Here is a 6,685-nt window from a genome sequence, read left to right as displayed (position 1 = left end):
GCCAGGGCCTCGGATTTGTTCCCTTGGTACCATACAAACTAGGCTTTTAAGGTGGGTTCTGCAAAAAAGGCCAGACGTTTTTCTTCTGTGCTGTTTATACCAATAAGGATTGGAAGCCAAACTTGTCTACTTAATGTGCCCTTGGTTTATGGGTCAGGGGATGAGGGCCCCTGTGGTACTGTTGGTTGGTCAGCGACCACATGTGGTCGAGTTGTAAAAGGAGAGCGCAAGATAGATTCTGTGTGACTCTGGCCTTGGGAAACAATCGCATACAATTCCCCGATTTTGAATAAACTAAGTAGTGCCCTATTAAATTCTCCCGAAAGCTACTAATTTCGCAAAGGATGAATAGAAGATCTTGATCCTCCTTGTACAAGGATGGTAGAAAAGACAACCAGGCCTGTGGCATCATGTATCAACATTTCTAGTTAGAATACTGTGTTGGAACAAGTAATCTGCGAATATTTTTTAAGTGGTCCCTCTGGTGAATGTCACAATAGGTTTCAGAACCCAAGCTGACATCCAACAAAGGAACATTCTGGAATACCTATTGTTGGTGCTTGTTGGAGAGGCTGTAGTAAGTAAAGCAAACTTAAAATCTTTCCCATCCACACTGGAGGGCACCTTTAAATGAGTTGAGGTCATCATTTAAATTTGAGTTGGTGCACCAATCGACTGCAAAAGATGGCTAAAAAGAGGATAGGTGGGGGATAGGTGATGTTGTCAAGACGAGCAAATCTGCCACCACTGATGTAACTGAAGCAACATATTACTACAACACATCATTGAGCTATGAATCAAAGAACCTTCAGCTATAATCTAACCATGTTTGCAAGGAGACAATAAGGGTTGTAAAACCTGGGGGAATGTTGCCATTTGCTAGATATTTAAGACCGGCACCAACTTTCTGCCTGAGAAAAGCTAAGTGATGGGTCGCTGGATTGTAGATAATTTTGCAAGTTTGATTGCAGGATTTCATGCAACTTTCTTTTTAGAGACAGTCTCTGGAATACTTGGTCCATCAAATGGACTTATAGGCCTTCATAGTTGCCACCACCAGAATAGTCGAGGGATTTGCCTTTTGTAAACCCCTTTACACAAGAGGAGTGAAACTGCAGTTTTACCCTGTATGGTGAAACCCCTGACAAGTTTGTCGGGCCTACCTAGGGCACTTAGCAGGTTTTTAGGCTTGTGATCTTTTGGATTTCATTCATTAAATATTTAGGGGGGGGCAGCTAAGGAGTTCATTAGCAATTAAGAATTTTTCGGCACTTTGCATGTGCTAGATCAAAATATCTTTGCTTCTTAATTTGACAAACTATTACATTTGTACCACTGGTTGAAAACGGCTGCACAGGATAATTGATTGAGATGCATCCAAAACTCTAGTGCAGTTGGTGGAGAATGCCTTTGTTATTTTTTAGTCTTTCCAAAAAAAAAAAAAAAAAGCAAAAGAAAACTGGTTGCAGATAACTACATAGAGGCCAGAATCCTATTGGACGGATATCATTGCTCACACCATTTGTAGATGTTGAGTAACGTTTCTCACAATCTTGTAGTTCTTGCCCCCAGGCTGGGATGCCATGGAGGTAGCTGTTTCAGTCATTGTCCTTACCGCAGGTATTGGGTTTGCTATCTCTCCAGGCATCAGTCAATTTTTTTATTTTGACTTATTGCTTCTAAAAATATTCAGTCTTTCAGCGGCCAATTGATCTGTCAATTTGGCTTTATTCCATTGACACTCCTTTCTCTAACAAATGAGGTTCTCTGTTATTGTAGGCATTTGCATAGATTGCTTTATTTTAATTTTGTTGGGATAGTTATGAACGTTTCGCAGAAAGTTTGATTAAACTCCTAACTGTTCACATCCAAGTGAGGTAATCCGAATTCGAGCCTAATTTGGCCATATGCTCATCAGCATGTCAGTCCAGCAACCCTAATCGCAGTAGATGTATTAGTCATGTGTCGACATGTTTCATCCACTGTGAAAGGCTTAAGAGGTCCCGGGCTTTCATCAGGATGGAAATGTAACGCTTTGTCCTCAGCTGATAGTTTAACATCATGCATAATATTCTGTGATATTGCATGCAAGGCGTGATACCTTAACTTTTAGGCATGCCAGGAACATGTTACTGACAGGTTCTATAATAGTTTCTTTTTGTTCTTCCCTTTCCAGGACCAAATGTGCTTCATTTTTAATGACAGCTGAGTTAAGTTATAGCGCTTTGCATGCAGTATCACAGAATTTTATGCATGTTTGTTTGACCACTAGCTGGGGGCACAGCGTTACATTTCCTTCCTGGTGAAAGCCCGGGACCTCTTCGGTCTTTGCAGGGGCTGAAACATGTTGACACATGAGTAATACAACTACTTAGGTGAGGTCCTAAGACCATAAAGTACCTAGAGATTCTCTCCACCCCCCCCCCTCTGTTTTTTATTTTAACCATACCTACTGGTACTGCGAAATAAAGGGATACCTTAGTGACCAGAAAGGCATTTTTATCTTTAGACCCTGGTAGGATCTATAAGTGCTCCTGCAAGTCGGTTGAGCCCACCTTGGCTTATAGGAGCCAAAGTGGACCTGTTGATGAAGCATGCCACTATTAGAGTGGGTGAGGGTCACTAAAAAAGAAATAAATAACTTTCTAATGATTGATTAACGGTGATTAAAGCGGTCAATATTACAACCAGCTGGCTAGTGTAGGGATACTTTTGTGTTGTAGTTTCTTCAGGGGAGCCTGTAGAGGCTCTAACAGCAGAGGTGAGAGCACTGCCACTCTGAGGCTGTACTTCCACTGCAAAGCAATGACTACCTCGGTCTTATCCTGACACCACTCCACACCTGTTAGGGGGACAACTTGAGACTTTTCATCCAGAATGTGTCAAAATAACCATGGATCAATAGGTCCTCTCCATTATCCAGCATGGTTTCTGTCTGGAGCTCATTACCACTCCTCCAAATATTCCTCCCTTGCACTCGCAGACCATCCTAGGAGCATCTCACACTTATCAAACAAGATTTTCAGTACCTTCTTCTCAAAGGGACCATTGAGCCTATTCCCTATACTTTTTGATTCCCAAAAAAGACAGCTCTCTCAGATCTATAATGAACTTTAGACCATTAAACTACTACATTCTCTCAGAACACTTTCACATGGTTACTCTGCAGGATGTTATTCTGCCTCTACAAGGTGACTGACGGCCCTAGATCTAAAGGACACCTACTTCCATACCCCCTTTGACCCTGCATGCAGAAAATACCCAAGATTCATGGTTGCGGGCAAACATTACCAGTTTGGAGTAACAACGGCTCCCAGAGTCATCACAAAGGGCTTAGCAGTAGTCGCCGCACATCTCAGAAGGCAAAACATACATGTTTTCCTTTATATAGACAACTGTCTCAACAAAGCCAGCAAACTACGACGGTGCCAATATCACACATTGGGATTCACAATAAAACTTGGTCAAAATCCCATCTACAACCTCTTCAGATACAGCCCTATCTAGGAACTATACTCAATGCCGTGTTGGGGCTAGCATACCCCTACCTGGCCTGTGATGACTTTTCAGTCTCTTCTCCCCCATGCCCCCAGCCAGATCCAGGAGAACCACACAGTCGGGACTGTCGTGCGCCTGCTAGGGAAGACTGTCCTGCATTGCCACTGTTCCCCATGCCAGGCTCCACATGCATCCCCTACAGCAGTGTCTCTTACGTTGGTGGTCTGTCATAGGGTCACCTTGAGGATCTAGTGTTAGACTGCCATACGGGCTGCTCTCTGCAATGGTAGAACACCACCAACCTGTTGAAAGGGTGGCCTTTTCTGGACCCTGTGCCTCTGGTCTTTCGGACAAGGCGCATCACTGACAGGTTGGGGCGCTCACCTTCAAGATCTCACAGTACAGGGCCTCTGGGATCTGTCACCAATCCCTACATATCAGCTCGAGCTTTAGGCAGTCTTTCTGGCCCTGAAAGCAATTTTGTTACCTGTCTTAGTCTGCACAGACAACATGACCGCCATGTATTTACAGAAACACTGAGACAATATGGAAGTGGGCTCCCCACCACTGCATTCACCTGGTGGCAGAGTATCTCTGAAAAACGGACTGCGACTTTGCACACCTGCTCAGCAGGATGAAGCAACAAATCCATGAAGGGGAACTCAACCGCAAGTCCTTCAAATATTTCCTAAAGTGGAGAACTCCTCAGATAGACCTTTGCGCCACAGCAGAAAACTCAAAATGCCCAAGCTTCACCTCCAGGTATCCACACCCTCTATCCAAGGGCAGCGCTCCATGGATGATCTGGTCAGGGATATTTGCTTGCGCTTTTCTACCTATCCCTCTCATTCCATTTCTGGTTCGAAAGATCAGCAGAATCCTCTCTCACCATGATCCTGAAAGCTCCCACTTCGGTGCATCAACCATGGTTCATCACACTTCTGGACCTCTCAGTAGTTCCCCACGAAAACCTCCCCAACAGGCCAGACCACCTCGCTCAAAATCAAGACATCCAGACCCCAACCTTGCGTTATGGCTCCTGAAGTAGTTTGGTCACTTGCGATTGTGGAATGTGTGGACATTCTCGGAAGGTTGTAGGCCCACAGCCGCAGCATGTTATGCTGCATAATGGAGATGTTTTGTATGCTACTGCCACCCCAAACGAATTCCATTAAAGCTACTGTTCAAGACATTAATTACTATACTTGCATGAAACAAATTTAGCCTACACTTCCTTTTGTTAACATCTTGCAGCTATAGCTGCATAATCTACAGTACAGACAACATACTTTTTGTTCAGAATTCCAGTCAATAAACCCTCCATGGAAGAGCCTTGAAAGGATTATTCCTCACAGAGTGCCTCCTGGACCACCCTTGAACCTCAATATTGTGCTTACTAGGCAGATGGGCCCTCCGTTTGAGCCTCTTCAGTACTTTCTTGGAAGGTGGCATTCTTAGTCGCCATCACATCACTCAGATGTGTTGGTGAGATCCAGGCCCTAACTTTGGAAGAACCTTTCTTCTAAATCCATAGAGGCAAGGTGGTCCTTTGCACAAACCTGAAGTTCCTTCCTAAAGTGGTTTCCCAATTCCATATCAACTAATCCACTGAACTACCAGTATATCTTTCCACAGGTTCAGGCGTGGAAAGAGCTCTACAAACTTTAGATGTTAAACGAGCACTCATGTTTTACATTGACGGAACCAAAGACTTTAGGAAAACCAACCAGCTCTTTGTAGTTTTTTCACTATCTCACAAATGCAGTCCAATATCCAAAAACATCATAGATAGATGGATACAAACTTGCTGTGCTAAAGCAAAGAGACAGTTGCACGTTACCCCTAGAGCACATTCTACTATGAAAAAGGAGTTACTGTGGCTTTCCTTGAAAACATACCTATAGCTGACGTGTAAAACAGCTACATGGTCTACACCACATTCATTTCCAGAACATGACTGTGGACATACTAGCATGTCAGCAAGCCAGTGTAGGTCAAGCTGTGCTAGGAACACTTTTCCAGTAAACTGAAACTCCCACAGGCTAGCCACCACTTTTATGGTGGGGACTGCTTTACAGTCTGTACAGGCCATGTGTACCTACAGCTACACATGCCATTGAACGGAAAATGTTACTTACCCAGTAAGCATCTGTTCTTGACATGTAGTGCTGTAGATTCACATGTCTTCCCTGGACACCTGTGGCATTCAGTCACTTTTATACTTGTATATAGTTGTACATATATAGTTAAAGATTGACACTGTTTCATGTTTGATCCTCATCGGGCACCGGCAGGAGATGGGCATCAAAGGACCCTCTCTTTGCTGGATCTACACATTAACAGATAGAACACAATATGGCACCCCGGCAAGTCTTGGAAGCCTTCAAATTCATCTGTGGAGTGCCTCAAGGGGCATCTCTCAGCCTCACCAACGCATACATAATCCCTCTGGCAAATGTCATTTGCACACACTATCAACATCCCCTCTAACACTGATGACACAACACATACTCTTCCCTCCTGGACAAGGTCCCCCTAACACAAGAAATCATCCCCTATATGACTGAAGTTGCTAACTGGATGAAAGACAACTGTCAAGCTCAACACCAACAAGACAGAACTAATGATCTTTGGCAAGAACACCTCGCCATGGGGCCCCAGTTGGTGTCTGGCTGAACTCTGACCCACGCCAAGAGCAGGACATGTGACCTGAGCTAGGTTACAGACTTGCTTGGCTCACCCACATGTACACAGCTCTTCTGATGGCTGTACAGCTTCTATCCATAGCTCACATCTTGTTGGTAATTTGCTCACAGCTGTGTAACTTGTAAATGTTTAGAACAAGCATTGACCCTGCTCCAGGACGACGGAGAGAGTGGTCTTTACACTCCAGCACCGAGGTACCCTTGCGGTGGTGATTTGCTGTGCTATAGTAAGTTCATTTAACTTGACATATGGCCATACAAGTCATCACTGTGTCTGCATCTGTACCCAGAAGATGCTGAAGAAGATCAATTAGTCTTACCTGATGACTAGGGTGGTTTGTGTCCGCATCCCTGGGTAAAAGTCTTTGTAAAATCCAGTATGCCACTTGACACTTAGCAGGTAAGGATTTCTTTCTCTAAACTTGGTGAAAGCTGGTAAGAAAGAGGAGAAGCAACGGAAGGTGTTAGTCTGGTGATTGCAG

The sequence above is a fragment of the Pleurodeles waltl genome, chromosome 12, assembly GCF_031143425.1.
Source record: "Pleurodeles waltl isolate 20211129_DDA chromosome 12, aPleWal1.hap1.20221129, whole genome shotgun sequence".
Taxonomy (NCBI): Eukaryota; Metazoa; Chordata; class Amphibia; order Caudata; family Salamandridae; genus Pleurodeles; species Pleurodeles waltl.
This window is presented reverse-complemented; position numbering follows the sequence as displayed.